This window comes from Kogia breviceps, chromosome 1 (genome assembly GCF_026419965.1).
Source record: "Kogia breviceps isolate mKogBre1 chromosome 1, mKogBre1 haplotype 1, whole genome shotgun sequence".
Taxonomy (NCBI): Eukaryota; Metazoa; Chordata; class Mammalia; order Artiodactyla; family Physeteridae; genus Kogia; species Kogia breviceps.
In genome coordinates, this window is record NC_081310.1 from 44,177,075 (window position 1) to 44,187,938 (window position 10,864).

The 10,864-nt window shown below is 39.2% G+C and overlaps 1 protein-coding gene across 2 annotated transcripts in view; it reads right to left on the bottom strand.

The window, feature by feature from the left end:
* RALGPS2 (Ral GEF with PH domain and SH3 binding motif 2) overlaps nt 1-10,633 on the bottom strand; it is a 170,445-nt gene extending 159,812 nt beyond the window's left edge. For both annotated transcript variants that reach the window (XM_059056341.2, XM_059056327.2), the window contains exon 1: nt 10,427-10,633. The gene's annotated coding sequence lies outside the window, so the exon portion shown is untranslated. The remainder of the gene's footprint in view (nt 1-10,426) is intronic.
* Between the last annotated feature and the right edge of the window lie 231 nt (nt 10,634-10,864).

Here is a 10,864-nt window from a genome sequence, read left to right on the forward strand (position 1 = left end):
ATCACTCTTTCTAGTCTATAAAAGTTAGAAACAACCTAAGTGTCCATTAAGAAATTACTTAAATAAATTATGATATACCCACACAAAGTGATACAATATAGCCATTAAAAATGAGGGTAGAGAGAAACTGTCTTTTGAAGTGATATAACTAAACTTGGAAGTATACAAAGACTTTTTATAAGAACACCAGATTTTTTTTTAACTTCTTCTTCTTTTTTTCTGGCTTGATGTGTTTTACTTTTTTAAATTGAGATATACATAAATACTGAAATGTATTTATGAATTTTTACTATGTAGACATGCATGCAACCACAAATCAAATAAAGATAGAGAGCAATGCCAGCACTCCAGAAGTCTTGCTCCCCTAGTCCCAACCCCTAACCACTGCTCTGACTTCCATCAACATAGATGAGTTTGACCTTTTCCTGAACTTCAAAAAAAGAGAATCACACAGTACATGCTCTTTTGTGTCTGGTTTCTTTCAACATTTTGTGATATTCACCCATATTTGCTAAGTATAGCAGTTCCTTCTTTTTCACTGATGTATAGTATTCCAGTATAGAGCATACTACAAATTATTGCTCCATTATTCTGCTGACGGACATTTGGCTTGCTTCCAGTTGGGAGCTATTATGTAAAAAACTGCTATATTTTTTCAGATTTCATAACTTATTTTATTTGTATTGCTTCTTAATTTAGTTTCAGATATTTGTATTAATAAAACAAAAAGGATCAAACCCAGAAAAACACGATAAAGAAAAAAAATCCTGCTACCTCACCATGTAGACAACTACCATTTTATGATTTATGTTTTATGTAACTGAAATGATGTTATAAGTGCTGTTTTTTCTAAATCAACCCCTTTTCCTTTAAGTTATTTCCTCCCTTCTTTCCCTCCCTCTCCTTTTTACCTTAGACCAACTAGCAAAGAAATGTTTACATTTGATGTGCAACATTTTCTGCCTTACAAGATCACTTATACTCTCTCTCACACACAGAGTTTTTATTGTTTGTTTTACTAAAATGGGTATTTTATATATTCCTCTGTATCTTGCTTTTCTCAATTAAATATGGTGACAATGTCCTCACATCACTGATTATTTCTGCCATGTCGTTTTTTTTAAATCAGCTTTGAGATGTAATTCACATACCATACAATTCACCTATTTACAGTATACAATTCAGGGACTTCCCTGGCGGTCCAGTGGTTAGGACTCTGAGTTTTCACTGCCGAGGGCACGGGTTCAATCCCTGGTCAGGGAGCTAAGATCCCACAAGCTGTGCAGCACGGCCCCCCAAGAAAAGTATACAATTCAATGGCATGTAGAACTATCACTATAGTCAATTTTAGAACATTCTTATCATCTTAAAAAGAAACCCCACACTCCTTAGACCTCCCCATTCCCTAGCCCCAACCTCAAGCAACCACTAATTTGCTTTCTGTCTCTACAGATTTCCCTGTTCTGCATATTTCATATGAATGGAATCATATAATATGTGGCCTTTTGTGACTGCTTCTTTCACCTAGCAAAATATTTTCAAGATTTACTAATGATGTAACATGCATGAGTACCTTACTCCTTTTAAAGGCTAAATAATAATCCAATGTATAGATATGTCATACTTTGTTTATTCACTTTTTGGGTAATGGACATTTCAGTTGTTTCCATTTTTTTTTTTGCCTACAATGAATAATGCTGCCATAATCATCTGTGAACAATTTTTTGTGGAGACATGTTTTCATCTCCCTTGGGTATATACCTAGGAAAGAACTGCTGGGTCATATTGTAACTCTATGTTTAATCATCTTAAGAACTGCCATACTATCTCCCAAAGTAGCTATATAATTTTACATTCCTATTAGTGGATGAGGGATTCAATTTCTCAACATCCACCTCTATACTTGTTATCATCTAACTTTTTGATGCTAGCCATTCTAGCAGTGTGAAGGGGTATCTCATCATGGTTTAACTTCACTTCCCTTATAGCTAATGATGTTGAGCATTTTTTCATGTGCTTACTGTATATCTTCTTTGAGAAATGCCTATTCAGATCCTCTGCCCATTTTTAAATTGGGGTGTCTTTTTATTGAGTTGTTAAGAGTTCTTAATGTATTCTGAATGCAAGTCTTTTATCAGATATTTGATTTGCAAATATCTTCTCCCATTTTGTGGGTTATCTTTTCACTTTTCTGATGGTGTCCTTTGAAGCACAAGTTTTAAATTTTGATGAAATACAATTAATCTCATTTTTGTTTTGTTGTTCCTGTTTTTGGTGTCATATCCAAGGTCATGAAAATTTACCCCTGTTTCTTCTAAAGTCCATGTCTTTTGATGCGCATATATATTGATTTCTGTTGGGTCTATACCAAGAAGTGAAATTGATGGATCATACGGCATACACATGTAGAGCTTTAGCAGATGCTACCTAAAGAATTTTCCAAAGTGTTTGTACCAATTTTCAAACCCATCTGAAATGGATGAGTGTCCCAAGTGCTTTCCATTCTTGTCAACACTTAGTATTTTCAGGTTTTTTTCATTTACACCATTTCTGGTGGGTATGTAGTCATATCACATGATAGTTTTAATTTGCAATTCCCTGAAAATTATGTGTGAGTACCTTTCACCTTGTCCATATGGATAATTCATTTCATAAATGCCTTTTCTGGTCTTTTGCCCATTTGTTTTAAAATTGGGTTGCCTGTATTTTTTTAAATTGACTTGTATATTTTTCATATACTCTGGATACAAGTCCACTGCTGTACTTTAGGTATTGCAGACACTTTCTCCACTGTGTCACTTATCTTTTCACTCTCTTAATAGTATCCTTTGATGAACATAAGTTCTTACTTAATGAAGAAAAATTTATCAATCATTCTTTTCTGGTACTCCTTATGTCTTGTTTAACAAAAACCTCTCCCTTCCATAGGGTCATGTAGATATTTTTCTGTTTTCCTCTAGAAACTTTATTTTCCACCTTCGACGTTACATCTATAGTTCCTTCAAGGAGCACATAATCCCTATGTTACAAAATTATTTCAGAGAAGAGAAAAAAAGGGAAAGCTTCATAACTCATTTTATGAACCTACCACAACTCTGAAGTTAAAACAGATACATATAAATCTCTGATAAATTTATCTACTGATAAAAGTAAATTTTTAAAAAGCTCTAAGGCAGTGGTAAATCAAGTTCAGCAGTTAGAGGGAGAAAAAAACGAATGCAACACAGTTATGTAGGGCTGGACGCAATAATGCAAACTATTAATGTAATACAGCCTATGAGCAGATTAATGGAGAAAATATATATGATCATTTCTAACAATACAGAAAAAGCACTTGATAAAATGCAATACTTATGATATTATAAGAAAAAACTCTTACAAAACTAAGACTAGAAGGTATTTCTTAATCTTTTACAGTTATATTATCAAAAACTTATAGTAAGGTGGGGAAATAGGGAGAGGTTGGTAAAATGGTAGTATAAACTTTCAGTTATAAGAAAGTTACAAGAAAAAAGTCTGAGGATTTAATGTATATCATATGGTAACTATAGTCGATAACACTATATTGTAAAATTGAAATTTGCTTAAAAAGTAGAACTTTAGTGTTCTCACCAAAAAGAAAACTATATGAGGTGACAGGTGTATTAATTAACTCAATGGGGGGGAATACCTTCACAATGTATAAATATATCAAATTATCATGTTGTATACTTTAAATATCTTACAATTTTATTTGTCAATTATACCTCAGTAAAGCTGAAAAAATACATTTAATAACATCTATTATGTTCTCTTTTCTGCATAATTTTCCTTTCTTGTTAACGTCTCTGTGCGTGTTTAATTTAATTATGTTAGTTAGTTAAAATATAAATGTAATAAAGGCAAGTGTTTTTGTCTTTTTGTTTTTAGCTGTATCCCCAGCACCAAGAACTATTCCTGGAACATAGAAAATGCTCCACGGCTTTTAAAAAATGAATAAACGAATGATTTCTAAATCAAAATTTGCATTTGCGAAAAATTATAGTACTTTCTTTTGGCATTTCTCTAGAAATAAGCAGTTATACAGGCCACATTTGTATGTATAAAAATACACACATTTATATGTATATAGTATTTTTGTATGAAAATCGTTCTGATGATTAATTTTTAAAACCCTATCTGATGGGGAAAAAAAAAAACAAAACCTTTAGTAAGATGTCATACATGATGAGATTTTACAGGTATTCCTATTGAAGTAAGGAACATGAAATTCAGAACATCTCTCTCAAGGAGGCCCTTAATGCTGACTGGCAATCACACTATATTTCTCTATTCTATTCTCTTCTACTCTATTCTATTCCCTTTCCCACTCTTTGATGATTATGGCATGTATTTTCCCTCTTGTCAAACCTCCAATACATACTCCCATTCTTCCTTACTCTCAGCTAATGATCTTGCTTCTCATACATTAACAGAAAACCTCAGATGAGAACTTCCTCAAGCTATCACCATCATGTCTCTGTCCATATATTCTGTTCTTCTCTCCCAATTCTGCAGACAAACTCTCCCTACTCTTAGTAAAGTTCAAAGGCTAATCCTTACACCTGTGCCACAAGTCTATGTCTATGGCTGCTTTCATGCTACAAAAGCAAAGCTGAGTAGTAGTGACAGAGACTGTACTGCCCACAAAGCCTAAAATACTTACTATTCAGCCCTTTAAAGAAAAAACTGGCTGAGCCTTGTACTAGATCATCTCCGCTCTCATCTAATACGGACACTGCTGGTTGAAAAGGCCCACTAAGTCCCATGCATAAGAAATGAAGTAAGATCCACACAAGACCCATACAACATCAGAGACATATCAGAAACTGATGACAAGAAAAGGATCTTAACAGAAACAGGTCACATATAAAGGATGAAGACTAAAGGGCATAACACTTTTCAACAACCACTTGAAGCTGGAAAATTACAGTACAATCCCTTAAATTTTGAGGGAAAATTATTTCACCTTAGAATTCTATACCCAGACCAGCCAAATTATCAACCAGGTGTCAGGGTAGAAAGAAGATATTTTCAGCAATACATCTGAAAAATTTCACCTCCTCAAATACCCTTTCTTGAAAGTTACTGAGGGATGTATTTCACCAAAACAAAGGGATAAATCAGAGAAAGAGGAAGACATGGATCGAGAGACCATAGGCTCTAATGCAGGGAAAAGCAAAGAGAATTCCCAGAATCATGAAGGGAAATCACAGGCTAAGACCAAGCAGAGTGGAGAGCCCCCTTGCAGGTCTGAGCAAAAGGATGGAGAGCCCTGGGATTTTTCCAATAAAAAAAAAAAAATCAAATGATCAATTACCTGATGTGTTTGAACATACTGAGACAGTTTCTGGAAAAAAAAAAAAACAGAGACAAATAGGAAACTAAGCAAAAAACAAAAAAATTTTAACTCCAAGAAATATCATCATAGTACACTGCACAGTTCAACAATAAACATGCATACAAAATCATAATAATGTGAACAATAAACAGCATGCTATAACTATATTAGGAGATAAAGGGAGAGGAGGAAGTTCAGGTGGCATAAGAATCCAAAAGCATAGATAGACATCTTCCACAGGAGGAAGCCAACAGATATCTAAAATTGAAAAACAAGTAATATCTTAAAATATGAAAGTAAATATTAGAAAAAAAACAGCTAAAAGTATCAAAAATGGTTGCTCTAAGAGCAGGACGTGGCAGGGAAAGTTGTACAGGGGAGTGGTGTTCTTCATTTTAAGTCTTATAGTACAGCTTTCTTTTTAACTGCACAGTTATATTATTTAAAGTCAAAAGTTAATTTTTTTTTCAAAAACCAAACAAAACTAGTGAGTTTTTTTATCATTTAATACCAATTAACTCACTCACTCCAAAATTTTATCTGGGTATTAACTATGCCAGGTACTTTTCTAGATGCTAGGAATACATCAGTGAACAAAACGAAGTCCCTGCCCTCATGAAGTTTATATCCAGAGGGAAGAAGATAATGAACAAATCAATGTATGCTATAACATCAGATAAATTAATGTCGTGAAGACAAATAAAGGTAAGGGTACAGTGTGATGGGGATGCTGTTTAGGTAGGGTTTTCAGAAAAGGGCTGTCCAAGAGTCAACAAAAAGGAAATCGAGATAAAAAGGAAAAATCTGTTTTGAGAAAAGTTTATATAAATAAAATAACAGAAGGGTATCAATTAAGCTCAAGGTGAGAGCTTCATTTTAAGCCTCTCATACTGTAAAGCCATGTATCATTCAAAAACCAGTACCAAGCTAAGTCCCATGAACATTGCTGTTCATACTCTTCCTACATCCCTAACTAGCCATTACTTATTAAACTGAATGACTACATTTATACAAACTTTTTTCTCTCCATAGAACAGGTGGATGTCACACACTTCAAATTCCAGTGTTTTTATTCCTATTACATAGTTAAAAGTTTTCCTAAATCAAAAGTTCAAGATGTTAATCAAGAAAGATTTGCGGGGGGGGGGGGGGGGGTGGGCAATTCCCTGGTGGCGCAGTGGTTGAGAGTCCGCCTGCCGATGCAGGGGACACGGGTTCGTGCCCCGGTCCGGGAAGATCCCACATGCCGCGGAGCGGCTGGGCCCGTGAGCCACAACTACTGAGCCTGCGCGTCTGGAGCTTGTGCTCCTTAACAAGAGAGGCCACGATATGTGAGAGGCCCGTGCACCACGATGAAGAGTGGCCCCCGCTTGCCACAACTAGAGAGGGCCCTTGCACAGAAATGAACACCCAACACTGCCCAAAATAAATACATAAATTTTTTTTAAAAAGATTCCAGATTAATTCCAAGTTACCAAAATTATTCACATCCAATCTCCATTTTCTCACTAAAGAGAAACCCCAAACCAGAGTTTCAGGCTACTGAGTTATCTTTTTATTGAAAATTGAATAACTAAAAAAATGTAGCATCCAGACTGAAGCAACGTTTTATTCCAAATACAGTTGTTACACAATAAAAACCTCATATTCAGAAAAGAGGTCTGATTTTAATGTCTTATTCTCAAAACACTTATACTATTAAAAGTGAATTCAAACTGCCTTTTTTTATATAGCAACAAAAGCAGTACTTTTAGATTTTAAGTAGGTCTTAAAGTTTAACTCACAAAAAGAAAACAAATTAATTAAATCTCAATTAACAGTTGGGCTTAAAGTTTAAAAGTTATTTTGATATTTCTGGAAAAGTAGGCTAGTAGCTGTACTGTAGCACTGGATGATGATGCTCTCCTCATCCACACTCCCCAGGTGGAGCACTGCATTATAGTAAGTGCTACAACTTGGGTTTAGGTTCACTGCTTGCTTATCGGTGGTGTGCTAACATCTTTAAACCCATTTCCTCATCTAAAATGGAGATAATAATGCCCACCTAAGGTCAGTGTTAATTGCTGGCACTCCTGTAAATAAGAAGTACCAAAATACTGAAGTATCAATAATATATACGAAAAAGATTTGTAATCGGTGAAGAACTACACCAATGTTTGTCATATTTTAATTTAAAAAAACAAGTATCACTTTCAGTCAAAATTCTGATTTTAGTGATAATGGTTATCAGATTCTAAGGAAGAACAACGGGACCTTGGTCCACTCACACATACACAGCCAGAAGAAGAAAAGATGATTTTTAAAAAAAATTTAGACTTAAAAAAAAAAAGAATTAGACTCCCTTATAAACAAGTGTCAAGAGAGTATTTTTAGCAAACATTTAACTATATAAACCAAAAGAATAAAGCTGTTTAAACACATGTAAACTGTGCATCATGTGACTTCAGGTAGAATGTTTACTTTTGGTGTACTTGGGAACCAGATACCCAAAGTACATAAACATCAGCATATTTTTAAAACAACTGTCTTAATGCTTTTGTTCACTGAGTAATAATTCCCACTATTCTTAGAAGGAAAAACACAACAAATATCCTTAACCAAAAAAACCCATCAGAGGAGTTTTTACTTCTGAAAGTTTTAAACTAACACTAAACAGTGTTATCTGACAATGAAGCAGTAGACTATTTTTGCCTACTTACCCTTTAAGCTCCATCAGGGCACAGACCTGTCTTTTTCTCTGTTGTATCACCAACATCTAGACAACTAACGGGCACCAAATAGGAACCCAATAAACATGTGTAGAATGAATGAATGAACAAACTGGACCTCTGGACAAAAGCTGAAGTGTTTTAAGTTGCAACAGAGCAATTTCACCTGTACATCTATCCATCGTTCATTACAAAAAACTACTGTCTCAACTGTAATGACACAAAAAGTTGAAAAAGACAAGAACTAGATACATAAACACACACAAATACATTACTCTCATGTATAATAAAAGTACACAAAGTAAAAGATTAACAAAGCCAGTTTCATAGTAGTTACCCTTTCTCTCAGGAGATTTTGGTCTGTTCTTCCTGATAATCAAAATATACATTAGAAAAGCATGTTGCAATATTGATAACACAAGCACTATCTTTAAAGTTCTGTTGCAATCTGGAATAATTTAGCCAAAACGAACAATATTTCCAGAGTCCCACCCTAAGTATTTAAAAGTCAAATTCCTTAATTGAAAGAAAGGTCAATGAATGAATAAAATGAAAAATAAAAGTAGATCTTACCATTTCAAAATTATTATACTGAATTTTAAAAGAGAAAAACTAAAAAAAAGAGAAAAACTAAGTTTAAAATAAATTATGTTAAAATTATTTATTCAAAAAGGCATCTTATGTCCTTACACATGTCCTTTAAGCTAATAAAACAAGTACTTTCCAAATCTTTGAAGCTAGATGATAAACTTTATGCCTACAGAGCTTGAGTAAGAGGTTCTTTTTATTAAAATAACACTGTTTAAGTTCCTTTATAATTCTAAAGTCTACAGTAAAATATGCAGCAGTAACACACATTATGATTTTACAGCTCTAGGATAAGCATAATTATCTGGATGGAACAGGCTTTTACAGCTAGCAAGCTATGATCTGACTGTAATACTATGCTGCACGGATCGAAAAGTTTCCCAAAATTCTGATGGTCATCTTCAGAGAGACTTACACAAAGTCGAATTGATGGTGAATACAGAAAAACAACAACTCATAAACACTGGTACGAAAACCAAGCTCTCTATAGCAACTATAGCGTTGAAATTTTAAAACCCAGGGCATGTAAAAGATAAAGCTCAATTAATTGCTGGCTGTATTTCCTACTTTACGGTCTTAAACACCAGGTATTCGATATTTCTTTTCAGCGTTCTCTTAAACAGAAATTTAGTGTTTCAATGGCCCCTCCTCCACAGCTAATATCAGTACCCTTTCTTCCTCCTCCCTCACCCCTCCCAGTTAAAACAAATTAACATTTGTACTTAGGTACCTCCTATCAGCTCGCAGCTTCTTCCCAAACACGCCCACGTACACTGAAACTGGCCTGCGTCTACAACACACAGCTACAGGAAAAGCGCTTTGATGGGGGCAGGTGGGGGATAATGTAGCTCCGCACAGGTTTACTGCTATTTTCCAGATACAGATAACAGCTTCTCACTCCTGACTCGGGTTTCTCCCAAATCACCTCCAAAGCATAGTGTTTATGAGCCTACCTAATCCGATACTGCAATAGAATCCCGGATATTTGCCACTGTTTGATCAGATCGTGGGGAACCTCTTCTTTTTTTCAATACGCCCGTTCCTAGCGGTACAGCACCGGCTCTCGGGCAGCGCTCCAGGCCCCGCGTCCTGCCGCGCGCCCGGCCCGGGGCCAGTACAGGACCACCCCTCTGGGTCCGAGGCCGGCGGGCGACTAGGGCTGCGGACCGTTCCGCAACAGGTCACCCTGACCGCGAGACTGCGGGTCCGCAGGCGGCCAGCTGGGCGGTCGGGCTTCGGGGGCGCAGCTGCGAGGGCCGGGGAGGGGGTGTGGCCCGGCTCGGCGGGTCCCGGTTCCTGGAATCCCAGCTCCTGCTCACCTGAAGGGAGGCTGAGGCGCAGCTGGGCGCCAGGATAGCGCGGGCGGAGCCCGGGGGCTTCCGCCACCCAGGAGAGAGGGAGGTGAGGCGGGCTCGGAGGTCGCCGCGCCCCCGGCCTCGGGACAGAGACCCGGAGCCGGGACCCTATGGCCGCCTCCTGACGCCGAGAGTGAGCCGCCGAGGGAGGCGCGGCCCTGGGTTCCCAGGCGCCGGGCCCCCTCCTCCCTCAGCCCGAGCTCCGCAGCCCTCTCTCCGCGCCGAGGGCGAGCAGCGCCGGGGCCCGCGGCCGGGAGATCAACACACCGCAGCTCCCGAGCCGCCGCCATTCCCCGCGCCGCCGCAGCCGCCGCCGCTGAGGCTCCGCGCAGCCCCGCGGGGCGCAGCGCTCCCACCTTCCCTCCCCCGCACCGCCCACCGAGGCTCCGCACCAGGCCCACGGCGAGGGCACCGACCTGTGCAGCCGCGGCAGACGCCTCGGAGATTGGAAAGACGGCGCCGGCCCCCCGCTCCGCCGCTTTGCAGCCGCCGCCGCCTAGGCTAGCGCTCAGCGACCGGAGCAGTCGGCGTCTCTCATTCAGCGCCGGCCGCCGCCGCGGCCACTCAGGGGAGGGGAGTGAGCTGGATCCACCCCATCCGCGCCGGGGGTGGGGGAGGAGAGCGGACTGGGCGGGGGCGCGCGCCGAACAGGCGGGGCGGAGCCACGCTCGCGCACCAACAGAGCGCGCTCGCGCGGGCTCCGAGCGCAGCGGCCGGCGGGGTCTTCCTGGCGCGCGCCCAGCTAGCGGCTCTTCAGCTGTGCTGAGCGCAACCGCTGCAGGGGGCCCGCAGCCGCGCGCCAACAGCCGCAGTCCCTCCGCTGGGTGCCTGCCCAAAGGAGGGGCCGCTACCGG